General features: G+C 49.0%; 1 long non-coding RNA gene across 1 annotated transcript; it reads left to right on the top strand.

Moving 5' to 3' along the window:
- The first annotated feature begins 2,454 nt into the window (after positions 1 to 2,454).
- LOC129488886 (uncharacterized) lies at positions 2,455 to 4,038 on the top strand. Its single transcript, XR_008659738.2, has 2 exons — positions 2,455 to 2,766; positions 3,838 to 4,038. It is a non-coding gene; the product is annotated as an uncharacterized lncRNA (long non-coding RNA).
- Positions 4,039 to 15,757: the final 11,719 nt, after the last annotated feature.

Below are 15,757 nucleotides of genomic sequence, written 5' to 3'. Positions count from 1 at the left end.
TCACTGGGGTAGAAGGAAAGCCAAGGGAGTAAGGTTCCTGGAAGCCAGGAGAAGAATGTGTTTCCAAAAAAAGTGCGTGTGTCAAATGTTGTCAAGGTCAAGTAAGCTGATGACTGACACTGGCCACTAGATTTAGCAATGTAGAGGTCACTGGCAACTTCCTTCAGCACAGTGTTGGTGGAATAGTGAAAGCCTGATTGGAGGTGGTGCAAGAGAGCATGGGAGAAGAGGAAACAGACTGGTATAGTGGATCACTCTTGTGGGAGTCTTTGTTATAAAGAAAGGGAGGTGAAGTAGAATCAAGGGAGTTTCTTGCTTTGTTTTTTCAGATGGGAGAAATTACATGTTCATATATTGAAGGGAACAATGGAATCCATCCATGCATTCATTCATCCATCCATCCATCCATCCATCCAAGCATCCATCCATCCTTTCATCTGTCCATCCATCCAACCGTTCATCCATTCATCCACCCATCCACCCATCCATTCATTCAACCATTCATCTATCCATCCTACCGGCACTTTCTGGGCACCCCTATGTGCAGGCCCTGAGCTTGGAGCTGGGGTGAATAAGCCATCTGCCTCACAGAACTCACAAACTGAGAGTGAGACAAAGACAAATCAATACTATTAATGGCAAAGTGTGATGAGTGCTGTAGTCAAGGGGTGTGCAAAGGATTATGGGAGCACAGAGTATAGGGTGCCTGGAGAAACTAAGAAGGCTTCACCATGGAGGTTGATCTTAGGGTCTTAAAAAAAGAAGAGTTTGTTTTGTAGACAAGAGAGGGGTGGCATTATGGAGAGATAAATGCTTATGCAAAAGAAAAGATGCATGGAACTGGGGAAGGCTTAGCTTGGAGCCAGGTTCAGAAGGCCTTCTACTCCTTCCTGCAGACAGAAGGAAGGCCATGGAAGATCTCAGGCAAGAGAGTGATATAACCAAGCATGACTTTTAGGAACAGGGGCCATCCTGGAGGATGGGCTCAGGTGTGGAAAGGAGGGCATGGTCAGGATCTAGGTGGTAGCTGAAGTCATGAGCATGAATGAGAACACCCAGAAGGAAGGTGTAGAATGTGAGGCCAAGAGGGAGCCTGAGGGGACACCAGCCTGGAAAGAGAGGGTGAAGAGAGGAGCAGTCAAAAGAGGTGGGCCCCTCCACTGCCTCTAACTCTGGTCCATGCCCTGCCCTCCCTATATCTCAGTGAACTGGCTCAACCTTCCCACTTCCTGGGGTTCTAGGAGGCATCTGGCCCAGCCTCCATCACTGTAGGACATCCCTCCTCAGCACCCAGCTTCAGCCTGGACACTCCCAGGGACTGGAGAGAAGAACTCCCTAATTGGAAGCCTTCTGGTTGCCCTTCAGGGGAAGTCTTGGCCTCCCTTCATCCTCCTACTCCTCTGCTCAACCCCAGCCTGGCCCTGGCTGCCTGTGATGGTTTCAACATATGACCCAAAAAGTAATATGTTGAAACCTAATCATCGGTGTGGTGGTATTAGGAGGTAGGGCCATTGGGGGGTAATTAGGTCATAGGGGCACAGGATTAGTGCCCTTATAAGAGAGGCCCCAGAGAGCTGCCTTGCCCCTTCCACCACGTGACGACACTGTGAGAATATGGCCATCTATGAACCAAAAGCAGGCCCTCACCAGACATTGGATCCACTGGCACCTTGATTTTGGACTTCCCAGCCCCCAGAACCCTGAGAAGTAAATGTGAGTTGTTTATGCCACCCAGTCTAAGGCATTCTGTTATATCAGCCCAAATGGACTAAGGCACTATCTATGCAGTCTCAACCCCCAGTGGGCCCTGGAGAGGCAGTTCCCCTGGTCCTCAGAGTTGGAATTCTCCACTTGAAAAAGAAATGACATTATTGTTTTTGCAGATTGAAAAATTAACACGTGCTTGCTTTATTTTAAAAATTAAATAGTAGAGAAAGATAGAAAGATAACCGAAATTTGCAATCCCCTTCCAGAGTGAAAATCACTGTTTCTATTTGCCATGTGTACCCTTGCAGAATGTTTTTAAGTAACAGGCACATTCATGTACATGCACATTTTGTTAAATGAAAACAGCAACACACTCTGCATGCTGTTCTGTAACCTGCTTGTGTCTTTCACTTACATTATGAGAATGTTCCCCTGTCAGTACACTCAGATCTCTATCATTATTTTATCAGCTGCAGAATATTCTGTGGTAAGAAAGGGCCTTCCTTTAATCACACCCCTCTGATAGATACTGTGGTTCAGCACCCCTCCCAAAAACCTTTCCTATTATAAATAGTGCTCTGTATACACCCTTGCTCATAAATCTTTGAGCGTAAAATTGGACTGCTTAAACTTGGGGGTTAATGTGGCCCTCTGGCTCACGTCATAAAGGAAATTGATTTTTATTTTCAAAATCAATGGTGAGTAAATGAACAATGGTTGCCAGGCAACCTGTGAGCAGGGATTGAGTAGAGACTAAAGCAAACAGCAGCCTCCACCCGTCACCCCAGGAACCTTGTGCTTCTAGGTAATGAACCTCCCACCACAGCTCCACTGGACAGAATTGCCCCAGCTTCCTCCAGCCCAAACTCCTGCACCCACCACTCAGAGAAATGGAAGTCAAGGACTCAGCAGTCCAAGGCAGCCCTTCTGAAGCAAGTTCAGTGGCTCAGCAAATGTTTGTTGAGAACCTCCTATGTGCCTGGCTGGAGCAGGGTGAGGCTGTGGAGCTGCACATCATAGTCCGCATCTGGGTCAGCCCTGAATCTCAGGCACTGGAAGGTTAGGAACTGGGGATGATATCCTGTAGCATCTGTAGTGTAAATCAGCAGTTTTCAATGTATTTACTGTTTCTCTTTCTGCCTCAGGTTACCCTGATGGGCAGGACCCACTCCCATCACTAACAGAACATCAAAAGGGCAGGTGTGGGAGTGGATGGGAAGATCAGGATCTCTGGAAGGGCAGGTGTTTGATAAAAGCCCCTTCCCTGTCCCCACAGTCTGGGACTCCTGGCACCCTGGGGGAGGGCTGTGCCTTCAGGGCTCGCCTTAGACCAGAAGGAGCCATGGAAGGATTTTCAGGAGAGGAGGAGTGGAGGTAAATCTACAGTTCAGCACTTCTCCCTCCACACAGTGGAAGGATTGATAGGTGATTGATTGGCAGGGGAGGTGCCCTAGTTTCCGTCAGGAAAAGAAACCCTATGACCTGCATGAGCTCTAGGCATTGCGTGGGAAAGAGCAGAGAGAGCCAAGAGGCTCCCAGGGGGAGTGGACAGCATCCAATGAAAGGGGAGACACTGAAGGAGGGGACAAGGATGCTCCTGCAGCCCCAAGGGAAGGAAGCCAGTTATCAGAGCCAGGTTCCAATCCTGCCTCAGCTACTACATCCCTCCCTGCCCTAAAGCTTAACAATCATAATCACACAAAGTCATCCTCATTCTCAGGTGTGGGCTGGGACTTTACACATTTTCTCGTTTAACACTGAAACCACCTTTGCAAAGATGATGACAGTGAGAGAGTCCAGCATGGCTGACTCCATCTTGTTTCCAGCCCCACGGTTTGGCTCTCCTCACTCTTTCCTGAATGCAGGCCAAGCAAACCTGGGGAGGAACTTAGTTGATAGTTTAACTTTGAAGCAAGGATGATAATAGTCCCTCCCTAAAACTAACCCCTGAAACCACCTTTGTAAAACTAATGAAAGCCTACTGGATTAGAAATGTGGGAAGGGCCTGAATTCTGCTAAAATGTAGGCATAGTTAGATGATAACCAGTCATTGCTCAACATCACTATTGTAGAACCTAGGATTGGTCTTTTGAGATGTTTTTCAGAAATTTGTATTGTGGTAACCTACAGACTCCACCTGGACCCATGATTCATGACTCAACCTGTCCACCCAGAAGCTGACTCAGAGCATAAGGACCATTTTCCACACCCCTAGGATTTCATCTCCAACCAATCAGCATTCCCCATTCTCTAGCCCCTGTCCACCAAACTATTCTTTAAAAATCTTAGCTCTAAGCTTTATTTATTTATTTAATACACTCCTGTCTTCCACTTAGCTGGTTCTGTATTTATTAAACTCTTTCTCTACTGCCATACTGCTGTCTCAGTAAATTAGCTCTATCTGTGCAGTAGGCAAGAAGAACCGGTTGGGTGGTTAAAACACTAGAGATAGGCATTGTTAAACAAAACAGTGGACTAAGCCCCTGCCCTAGGCCCCAACAGAACAGACAAAATCAAAATGGAGTCACTCATGCTAAATGTCATATAATCAAACTGAAACTCTAAGGAAGCTGATAAATCCTAAAACAGACCTTTTTATCCTGAAAACAGGAAATTTCAGTCTACCAGAGTCAACCTAGTAAGAAAGTTGCCTCTTCTTTGACCTTTATGAGAAAGTAACCTGAAGTAACCTGATATTAATGAATCAGCTTCTCTTCTACTATTCTGTTTCCTTACTCCCACCTTACAAAGCTCACTGCTCTGCTTGGCCTAGTGAGAGAACTCATTCTATTGTGTAGAGTAGAGGCAGCCATGATTCATGAATTATGAATAAAAGACAATTAGATATATAACTAAGTTTGCTGTAATTTTATCTTTTGACAGCACTATTGATATGGTTTGGATGTTTGTCCCCTCCAAATCTCATATTGAAATGTAATCCCCAGTGTTGAAGTTGGGGTGAAGTAGGAGTGGTATGGGTCATAGGAGCAGATCCCTCATGAATGGCTTGGTGCCTTCCCTCACAGGAATGAGTCATTCCCACTCTATTATTCATGCAAGAGTTGGTTGTTTAGAAGAGGCCCGGCATCTCTCTTGCTCTCTCTCTCACTATGTGACATGCTGGCTCCCTTCCCCTTCTGCCATGATTAGATGCTTCCTGAAGCCCTCACCAGAGGCAGATGCTGGCATCATGCTTCTAGTGCCATGCTCGTACAGTCTGCAGAATGATGAGCCAAATAAATCTCTTTTCTTTAGAAATTACCCAGCCTCAGGCATTCCTTTATAGCAACACAAAATGGACTAACACAACTATTATCGCCCCTATTTTACAGATGTGGAAACTGAGAATCAGGATATTTTGTTGTCTTAGCCAAGGAAAAATAGCAAGTATTGGCCTGGAGATTTGAGGCCATCTGGTCCAGTGTCTGTGCTCTTTCCTACAACACTTTTTAAAGATGAGATTTTAAAAAATGGTCCTAGTTCCTGTATACTTGCTGTTGGGAGTAGTTGTGTTAGGAAGAGGAGCTTTGGCCCATGTCCTGCCACATATGACTTCAGCCCTGCCTCTCCAGCCCACAGCCTGTCACCCTGTCAGCGAAGGAAATCAAAGAGTCCACCAAAGTTACAGTAATACCCCCTAGATGGCCAACGAGAGAAGTGGACAACAGTCCATTGCCATGGTGTCCAGCTTAGACTGGTGGGCTGGAGGCTGTTCTCAGGGTCCTACCGGCCCCACAGCTCTGGGGGAAGAGTTGGTGCAGCTACTCACAGCGGTGGGAGAGACAGCCAGATGGGGCTGGCTCATGCAGGCAGGGGTGGGTAGGCCTTTCTCTCCAGGATGTCAGGGTTATTAGGAGGGTGCCCAAGTCACTACCACCAGGTAGCCTACAGTCTGCATCCCCCAAGATGTCCCCAGTCATCCTCACCTCCTGGTATTCATGCCATGGTTCAGTCCTCACCCACAATGAATAGAGCTGACCTGTGTGACCAATAGGATATTATGGAAATAATGGTAAATGACTTCTGAGGCCAGGTCGTAAAAGACATTACCGTTTCCAGCTGGCACTCTTTTGGATCATTCTCTCTGGGGAAAGCCAACCATCATGTCAGCAGGATGCTCAAGCAACCCATGGAGACACCCATTAAGTAGGGGACTGAAGCCTCCTACCAACAGCCAGCACAAATTATGTTTTGGAGACAGGATCTCAATTTGTCTCCCAGACAGAGTGCAGTGGTGCAGTCATGGCTCACTGCATCCTCAGCCTCCCAGGCTCGAGAGATCCTTCCTCTTCAGCCTCCTAAGTAGGAGCCACCATGCCCAGCTGATTTTTTAAAACTTTTTTATTTATAGAGACAGAGTCTTCCTATGTTGCCTAGGCTGGAGCACCAATTTTTCATTTGCGTACATGAGCCACCTTGCAAGTGGGTCCTCCAGCCCCAGTTGAACCTTCAGATGACTGCAACCCTGGCCCACAACTTGACTGTGTTAACCTAAATAACAAATATAGAGAGGCTCTCTAAAAGAAAAGATGTTTATCTGGGACTAGAGCATTGCAATGGGAATATGTGTGCCATAGTAAATTATGTGCATATTCAGGGAGGTAAAGGAAGACAAAAGTTTTTAAAGGAAAAATGAGGAGGATTACATAATTGTCTTGAAATAATTATCCCTGGCTACAAAAATCAGTAACAAGGGTGATGGCAGTTCAAGGTTGGAGACGCACTTGCTGGGCAGGTGTCCTTGCAGATGTATTTTTTGTGTAAGGTTGTAATGGCCTCTGTGCAAGGTTGTGGTTTTTTTAGTCTTTTTCATTACCAGGCATACAAGCGTGAGAAGCCTCTATTCATGGCCTTCCCTGGCTCTATTTCTCAGGGTTTTCTTAGCATTAGTGACTCCATTTTGATTCTTACACTTTCACAACTACAACCACTTGACCACAGCCTCATGATTCTGAGCCAGAACCGCCCGGCAAAGCCACTTCTGGACTCCTAACCCTCAGAAACTGTGTGATAATAAACATTGAGAGTTGTTTTAAGCCACTTTGTTTTGAGGTACAGTTCTCCCCCATTATCAGAGGTTTCACTTACTGTGGTTTTAGTTACTTTTGGTCAACTGCAGTCTGAAAATATTAAGTTGAAAATGTTATACATTAATGTGTGTTTTAAATTATTCGCCATTCTGAGTAGCATGATAAAACCTTGTCATTCCATCCTACCTGGGATGCGAATCATCCCTTTGTCCAGCATATCCACCCATCAGTCACTTGATAGCCATCTTGGTTATCAGGTTGAAAAACATGGTATATATAGGGTTTGGTACTATCTGCGGTTTTAGGCATTCACAGGGCAGGGGAGGGTCTTGACACATATCTCTCATAGATAAGGGGGCACTGCTGTAATTAGTTACACAATAATAGATGACTAATACTAACAGGATATACACAGAGAAACTGGCAGAGCTTGAGCACTGTAAGCATCTGGGTGATACTGGAAATAGAATAGATACATAGACAGATAGAAGATAGATGATAGATAGACAGACAGACAGACGGACAGACAGATAGATGGATAGTCTCTTTCTGTCATTCGGGCTGAAGTGCAGTGGTGCAATCATAGGTCACTGCAGCCTCAAACTCCTGGGCTCAACTGATCTTCCCACCTCAGTGTTCTGAGTAGCTGGGTGTGCACCATTACGCCCAGCTAATTTTTTTATTTTGTAGAGACGGGGTCTTGTTGTGTTGTCCAGGCTGGCCTTGAACTCCTGAGCTCAAGCAATAACACCACCTAGGCTTTCCAAAGTACTGGGATTACAGGCGAGAACCACCATGCCTGTCTGGAAAAATCTTTAAAATAAAGTTTTCACATTAGGACTCAAGAGTGACATCCAAGAGACATTAGCCTTGGGACACGTGTTAGTGAGAGTTCTTTCATTTACAAAGGATGGAAACTTAAATGAGCTTAAACACATTTTTTTAAATGTAAGGGAGGTCTTATCCTATAACTAGATGACGTGACTTGGAAGGAGGGGTGGAGTTGCCATTAGGCAAGGTGGGTTTTGGGTTTACCCAATTTCAGGCTCCCTGGAGTGCAAGGACATGAGTGAGGGACGCGGACCTGGGAAAGGGGCTGGGTCAGCAGAGCACGAGCCTCCAGCAGACTCAGGACTGGGAATAGGAACACGGGCATCAGAAACACATCTCGGGGCCAGGAGGCAGAAGGTGCCAACATACTTGTGGGCTGGTCCTCCGTGGGTCCCTTAAATCCCAGTGCCCTCGAGCTTCTGTTCTGTTCCCTCCACTCTCCCCAGCCCACCCTCCCCATTTCACATCAATGCCTGTGCTCCTGCACTCTGGTCACCTCTCCCTTGCCCCTGGTCCTGGGCCCTGACCCTCACCACGGCCAATACTGCTTCCATCTGCTCCAGGCCTGGCACTGCCCTTCAGGACTGCAGCCACAGGCAGTGCCATCCACTTTACCACCTGAGCCTGAATCCAGTCTTCACCCCTTCCCCCCTCGCCAAGCCACCCACTAACAAACCCCCAAATCTGTATTCCCACAACCTCCACCCTGCTCCCAACCGTTACCCCCTCCCCTGGATGACAGAAATCATCCTCAGTTGGTCTCCCTGCTGCCTGTTTTACCTTCCCCTTTTCTATCCGCACCTGCAACATTTGCTCAAGTCATCTGCCTAAAACAGACGTCTCTGGGATACTAACCCTGCTCACCACCCTGAGCTCCCAAGACTGCCGGCAGCTCCTTCATGAGCTGCATGCTCTAACCCTCAACACGATCCTGCCTTAGGCTGCAGGCTCTGGCTTTGTGCAAGGAACCAGGATGCCAGGGGGCAGGATGGAGCCAAATCATCGACAGTTTATTTCTTCGTAAACAAAAAAGGTCTGAAGCAAATAGCAAATGTGAAAATGTGAAACCTGGATTTTTTTCTGTATTTAGGAACTATTTCATGATTTTAAAATACATTCTCTGTAATCCCAGCACTTTGGGAGGCCAAGGCGGGCGGATCACCTGAGGTGGGGAGTTCGACATCAGCCTGACCAAAATGGAGAAACCCCATCTCTACTAAAAATACAAAATTAGCTGGGCATGGTGGTGCATGCCTGTAATCCCAGCTACTCGGGAAGCTGAGGCGGGAGGATCGCTTGAACCTGGGTGGCAGAAGTTGTGGTGAGCCGAGATTGCGCCACTGCACTCCAGCCTGAGCAACAAGAGTGAAATCCGTCTCAAAAAAAAAAAAAAAAAAAAATTCTCCAAATATAGGGGAGCGGGGCACAATCCTATGTAGTAGGTGCTGTTGTTGTCCTCACTTTACAACAAGGAAGCTGAGGCACAGAGAGGTAAAGTGACTTGACCAGGGTCACACAGCCAATCTAAGGTGGAGATAGGATTCAGACTCTAGTAGCCTGGGTCCTCTTGGACCCTGCAGGCACGCCCTGCAGTCAGGTGGGCGAGGCAGACACAGCCTCAGTCAACCAGGAAGGGTGCAGGCAGGCTGTGGGTGGGGAGTGGGGCTGCCACGGAGGAGAGGAAGTTAGGAGAGGAAACTCACATTTGTGGAGCCCTGACATGTTCCAGGCACTGGGCTCTGTATCTGTATTACCTCATTTAATCTTTGTAACAACTCCAGAAAGTATTATTGGCCACATTTTTACACATGTAGAAAGTGAAAGCTCAGGAAGGTGATGTACTCACCCAGTGTCACACAGCTGTGTAGGATGGAGGCAGAATCTGAGCCCCATTTCTGCCAGACTCTGCAGCCTCTCAGCTCTGGCACGCTGAGTCCCTGCAGGCTCAGCTGGAGGGTCTTGGGCTCAGGACCAGGTCTTCAGTCCACTGGAGGGGAGCAAAATGAGGACTTAATTAGCCTGGTCCATGGTAGACTTTCCCCTCCCTTGTGTTGGGGGATAGGCTTCTAGTAATGCAACCTGAGATGACCCTGGCTTTGGGGTTTCATCTTCCTAATCCAATCCTGGCTCACCTGTAGGCCAGAGCAGGACAGCCCAGTGCCAGCCCACCTTCTGTATCATACTTAAAATTAACTTTCAATTGCAGTGAGTCTCAATTCACGCCCCGCCGCTGCTGGGTCAACATAAGGATTTCCACAGCTCAATAGCTCACAGCTCCTGGTGCTAGATGATGGGTGTATGGTGGGGTGGGGACCCTTTTCCCTTTGTGGGGATAACTTCCATCTGTTGCTCAGCTTGGCTCAGCAACCACCCACCTCCAGCCTCCCCAGCTAATTCATCACTCACTTTCTGTCAGCCCTGATGCGATTCACCTGAGCCACCACCCTGAGCAGCAGGAAGTCTGACTCGGACTCCAATTAGCAGAGGAAGTGGCTGACTCCGGGAGGCGGAGGGGCGCACGGGGCAGAGGGGGGAGGGATGAACAGAGTTGTTGGGGGGCGCAGAGAAAATTCAACGACCTCCCTGGAACTTTCATCCTTTGGAAGCCACAGAGGATGAGTTCAGACATTCAATAAGCATTAAGTGAGCACCTACTGTACACATACCCCGATTTTTGGCATGCCAGTAATAGACAAGACAGACAAGGTCCTCATCCTGTCTTCATGGGGCTGATGTTCTAGACAAATAGAAAACACTCTGCTAGTTAGTGATAATTGCTATGATGAAATATGGTATCTAAGCCACCCTCCCTGTCAGAGCCCCCTGGAGGTTTAAAGCCACCTCTCACGCCCCCATCTGATTTTTCTCCTGCGGGCAAAAGCCCCCTGCCTCCCCTCCCCACTCCTCATATGGCACGTCCTTTATTATGGCGTGTCGCCTGCTGAGCACAGCACTGGTCTGCCCGCAGATGTTTGGTGTTGTTATTCTACAGAAAAGGAAACCGAAGCACACGGGAAGAGAAAGATGGAGCAGGGGTTAGAGAGCAGGCCCTGGTGCCACATTCCTCATTCTCCTGGGGGCTGCTTTCCTGTTCTGGGAGGGCATGAGATCAGGAGGCCAAGGGGAAGCTGTGCCTCTGGTTGGCCCATGAAGAGCCATGCAGGGAGCTGGTGGCTCACACACTCTGGACACACAGGCCACGTCCACAGAATATGTGTCCTCTTCTTGCTCCTACCACTCGGGATGTGAGCATTTGTGGGGTGGCTGGAGTCAGGGATGAGGGCCCCTGCAATTTCACATTTGGACAGAGTTGGCTGGGAATAGAGGAATTCAACTGCACAGGAGTCTGGAGGTAAAATGTTCTCATCTTGGAGTCACCGATCATCCAGTCCAACCCATATCCAACTTCTCCCAGTACATCCTCTTCCGGGCGGAAGTCCCCAGCACAAAGCGGACAAGAGAGGAGCTGTCGGCTAAGCAGGACACAGTGGGAATGGCCACCCTGTTGGCCACACTGCTTCACTTCTTGTTTTTTTTTTTTTTTTGAGACAGAGTCTTGCTCTGTTGCCCAGGCTGGAGTGCAGTGGCGCAATCTCAGCTCACTGCAAGCTCCGCCTCCCGGGTTCACGCCATTCTTCTGCCTCAGCCTCTCCGAGTAGCTGGGACTACAGGCGCCCGCCACCACGCACAGCTAATTTTTTTTTTGTATTTTTAGTAGAGACGGGGTTTCACCGTGGTCTCGATCTCCTGACCTCGTGATCCGCCCGCCTCGGCCTCCCAAAGTGCTGGGATTACAAGCGTGAGCCACCGTGCCCGGCCTTCACTTCTAAACATAGGTGTATTCATCTGTTTTCATGCTGCTGATAAAGACATACCTGAGACTGGGTAATTTATAAAGAAAAAGAGGTTTCATGGACTCACAGTTCCACATGGCTGGGCAGGCCTCATCATCATGGCAGAAGGCGAAAGACACATCTTACATGGTAGCAGGCAAGTGAGAAGGAGAGCTAAGAGAAAGGGGTTTCTCCTTATAAAACCACCAGATCTCATGAGACTTATTCACTACAACCTCTGCCTCCCAGGTGCGAGCAATTCTCCTGCCTCAGTCTTCTGAGTAGCTGGGACTACAGGCATGTGCCACCATGCCCTGCTAATTTTTGTATTTTTTTAATTTAATTTTTTTTTTTTTGAGACAGAGTCTTGCTCTGTTGCCCAGGCTGGAGTGCAGTGGCATAATCTCGGCTCACTGCAAGCTCCGCCTCCCGGGTTCACACTATTCTCCTGCCTCAGCTTCCGGAGTAACTGGGACTACAGGCGCCCGCCAACATGCCTGGCTAATTTTTTGTATTTTTAGTAGATAGGGGGTTTCACCGTGTTAGCCAGGATGGTCTTGATCTCCTGACCTCGTGATCCGCCCGCCTCGGCCTCCCAAAGTGCTGGGATTACAGGCGTGAGCCACCACGCCCAGACTAATTTTTGTATTTTTAATAGAGACCGGGTTTCACCATGTTGGCCAGGCTGGTCTCAAACTCCTGCCTTCAGGTGATCCATCTGCCTCAGCCACCCAAAGTGCTGGGATTACACATGTGAGCCATCACGCCTGGCTTAATTTCTTTACTCATTCATTTATGCATTCAACCCATGAATTTTGAGGGTGTAAGGTGCTGTAGGTTTGGAACTCAGGTCTCCTGACTCCTCAGCCAGGGCATCACTATCCTCCACCTCCCCCTCCTCCCCCTCCTCCTCCTCCCTCCCCCCTCCTCCTCCCCTCCTCCCCCCCTCTCCTCCCCTCCTCCTCCCCTCCTCCTCACCCCCCTCCCCCCCTCCTCCTCCCCTCCTCCTCACCCCCCTCCCCCTCCTCCTCCTCCTCCCCTCCCCCCTCCCCCCTCCCCCCCCCCCTCCTGCCTTCCGCAAGCCTGGCTCACATTTTGGTCTTAGCTTGAGCTCTTCCTAAAGCGGAGCCTGAGAGAAGGACTCAGGTGCAGGGAGTTGACATGGAATCCATGCCAGGAAACCAAAGTGAGGGCGTAGGAGAGTGAGATCCGGCAGGAGAGAAAACCACTCAGTGTGCATTGCTGAGCTGGCTACTGATGTGGGTAACTGGGGCTTGATTCCACTGGGGACCCTGTGAGGAATGGTGTAAAATGCACCTCAGGATTGTCTTGAATGATGATGAGGCTGGGGTGTGTACCCACGGACCACTGTCCCCCAATCCCCATGCTTTGGTGGGAAAAAATCTGAAGTACAGAAGCTGAGAGACACAGTAAAGCTCTGAGTTGGGAAGCCACCATCAAGCATGATATCAAACCACCAGGGACACAGCTGATGTCAGTGTGGGGCTGAGGGGACTAGGCTCAGAGCAACAGCATTTACTACAGATGCCAAGGGAGAAGCGACGCCTGTCAGGAAGTCACGTGGAAACCCGGCCCAAACCTGGCACTGGCCAATCAAGGGCGGCATGCGACTCAGGACAGCCGTCACGCTATTTTCTTCCAACCTCCTTTCCCAATTTGGAAAGAGATAACTCCTCCGCATGAAAACAATAAGAGAAAACAACAGAACTTGGGGACCAATTGATTCAGGCGTGGGAACAGGATGGCAGGCAGCCACAGGTGCCCGAGAGGGAGGCTTCTTGCCAGCTCAGGCATAGGCTGTTCAGAAGTCGGGAAAATGTAAATGGGACATTCAAGGACACAGAAATATGTCTATTAGGACACCTTCTGTGATCCGCATGCTAGGAATCCCAGGAGATAGAGGACACTGCCCCTGCCTCTCTGAGAACCTTTTCCACAGCAAGAGGCAGAGTGCTGCAGGCAGAAGAGTCCCAGCCTTGGAAGCAGAGATCTCAGGTTCAAGTCTTGATGCCACTAATCACACAGAATATTGTGTGTGAAGCTCACAGCTGGAAGGCGCAGTGATGATCCTCGTCATCTGACCCTCACAAGCCATCACCAGCCTCCATGTCCCACGATGCAGATGAGGCACCTGAGATCAGAAGGTGACTCACCTGCCCCAGGTCTTGCCTCCCAAACCATCAGACCTCAGACTTGAACCAGGCCTCTTTGAGTCTCAGCTCAAAGGTCCTCTGATCTCGTGTTTCTGGAATAAACCCAAAGGCAGCTTTCTGGGTGGAGACATCCACAGGAAGACCTGTGCACTCCCGCTCTGACTTCCTGAGCAGGTGAGGGGGCAGGACACACAGGAAGGGGGGCGACCATGTGACTGGGCTGCATTTCTGGCAGGTGCGAAGATACCCTTCTAGGGTATCGGAAGGAGGCAGGGAGTGAGGACCAGGGCACAGCAGTCGTGGGCTCTGGACTCTAGTCCAAATTCCACTCGCCTTCAGGCTGGTCTTGGTTTTCTCATCAAGGTGATGGGTAGAGTGCCTTCAGGGTCAATGACCTGACGACCACAAGCTCTGAGAGGTCCGCAAGGGCTGGAGGGGCAGCAAGGCCTCCCTGGGAGCTGGCCTCTGGGGGCAGTGGGGAGGGGGAAGGGAAGGCAACCCTGTCCCCAGGGCTCTAGTGACACTGTAACAAATGAGTACAGACCCCCTGGATTTCAGCACTGAGGACCCTCTGGCTTGTTCTCTAACTCCCAGGACCTCTGGATGAGAAGTGGGCTTTCATTGCACTCTGTCTGGCTCAAATCCCCACGACATTCTCACTGGACTCAGGGCCTGACTTTCACTTCATCATGTATGAGGGCTCAGGTGTGTTGAGGTGTGGGAAGAGGCCAGAGGGGAAGGGGAGTCATATGTTCCCCCACAACATTTCTCTGAGACCTCCTCCTGTCCTGAGGCCACTGGGTGTGTCAGGGTTGCTGGAAATGCTCCCCAACTCCCAATTCTGAGCATTTAGTCTAGGTAGGCCTTGTCTTGGAGCCAGCTTGTCGGCCTGGGCCAGTGGGCGTGTGCTTATTTTCATGGCAGCCTTATATAAAAAGCACAAGGATGTAGAAGATTAATGCTAGAATCAGAGACCAGCGAGAAGAAGACGGGGCTTGGGACCTGGGGAGGGAAGTCTTAACTCTCAGATCCAGCTATATTTGGATCACCAGAAATCAGATGGTGACAGATATCTCTCCAATATTATTTTTGAGTGGGCAAAATCTTTAACCTTTCTCCACCTCAGTTTCCTCGTCCTGTACAGGGGATAATAATAGTGCCTCCCCCAAAGGGCTGTTGCGCAGTAAACGAATTAATACCTGTGCAGCACTCAGAATAGTGCCTGGCACATAAGAAATTCTCAATCATCAGGCTGGGTGCAGTGGCTCACGCCTATAATTGCAGCAGTTTGGGAGGCCGAGGTGGGCAGATCACTTGAGGTCAGGAGTTTGAGACCAGCCCGCCCAACATAGCGAAACCCCATCTCTACTAAAAATACAAAAATTAGCCGGGTGTGGTGGTGGGCACCTGTAGTCCCAGCTGCTTGGGAGGCTAAGGCAGGAGAATCACTTGAACCCGGGAGACGGGGGTTGTAGTGAGCAGAGATTGTGCCACTGCACTCCAGCCTGGGTGACAGAGTGAGACTCTGTCACAAAAAAAGAAAAAAAGAAATTATCAATCGATGTAATTTTTTGGTTATTGTTATGATTATTGCTATTAATTTTTTCATTCAAGTACAAGGCCTTGTAGGTGCTCAGTGTTGAATGAATGATTGAAATATATGTAACTGGATAAAATGTTTGAAGTAGATGACATCAAAGATTGAAATAAACACTTGCTTTGGTCTAATTAGTTATGATCTGGTATCTATGGAAACTGCTAAATATTGAGACTGAAAATAGACAGCTTTTCTCTGCACAGAATGAGCCAAGGTACATGTGTGGTCTCTGCACTTTGTATCCCAGGATGAACCACCTCGTTCATCTCTGTCCACCAGTGAATTCTTCGAGAGCAGGGCCTGTGGCTAATGGGCATTCAGAAACCAAGTGTCTGAGTGTTGGTACACAGCGAGTGCTCATTCCTATTTGTTGAACAAGTGAACAAATGCATGAATGTTGTCTGATTGCCTCAGGAAATGGCAGGACTGAGCCTTCAGATAAAGGACCTCAGAGCCTTCTTTAGGGAGAGGCTGGGGAAGGCAGACAGTGATTACTTCTTGCAGTGGATTAAGTGGTGAAGAGCCTGGGCTTTGGGGCCAATCAAATCTGGGAGGAAATACTGGCTCAGCCACTCCCTAGCTTCG

Source organism: Symphalangus syndactylus, chromosome 8 (assembly GCF_028878055.3).
Source record: "Symphalangus syndactylus isolate Jambi chromosome 8, NHGRI_mSymSyn1-v2.1_pri, whole genome shotgun sequence".
In the NCBI taxonomy this organism is placed as follows: domain Eukaryota; kingdom Metazoa; phylum Chordata; class Mammalia; order Primates; family Hylobatidae; genus Symphalangus; species Symphalangus syndactylus.
This window is presented reverse-complemented; position numbering and strand designations above follow the sequence as displayed.